The sequence below is a fragment of the Acyrthosiphon pisum genome, unplaced genomic scaffold (assembly GCF_005508785.2).
Source record: "Acyrthosiphon pisum isolate AL4f unplaced genomic scaffold, pea_aphid_22Mar2018_4r6ur Scaffold_24;HRSCAF=159, whole genome shotgun sequence".
Taxonomy (NCBI): Eukaryota; Metazoa; Arthropoda; class Insecta; order Hemiptera; family Aphididae; genus Acyrthosiphon; species Acyrthosiphon pisum.
Window position 1 is genome coordinate 24,451 of NW_021771826.1, and position 511 is coordinate 24,961.

Sequence of the window (511 nt, forward strand, 5' to 3'; positions counted from 1 at the left end):
GTACATGTAAATTTTTGTGTTTTTATATGTTTAATAAAAACAAATCATATATCATAGGATATGACATATGTCGATATGAACAATTTTGTAAAAAAATTTCGAAGCGTCAGTATTATCAACATTTTCAATTGTTATCATGATTTTTCGTTATCAGTTTGGTACCAAACATGGTTGAAAAATACCGAGTTCTTGGTTATTGAACAAACGCTCTGCTTTTATCAAAACAAATTAAATGATAGCGGTAGCCGGTAGATAATAATGATGACTGACGGTTTTTCTTATTTATGATTATGCATTACATGATCTTCAAAACCGTTCGAATTCGAAACTTCACTGTGTTGTTTTTTATTAATCTTTCAAAATGAACAACACACCTAAAATAACAACTTTTTTCACTGCGATTCGGTCTACAGAGTCCACTTGTAGTAGTGAGACCCCTAGCGAGACTGCCGAGACTTTGAATCTGAAAAGGTCTATCGACGAAGACGCTGAACAAAGTTTGAATAAGAAA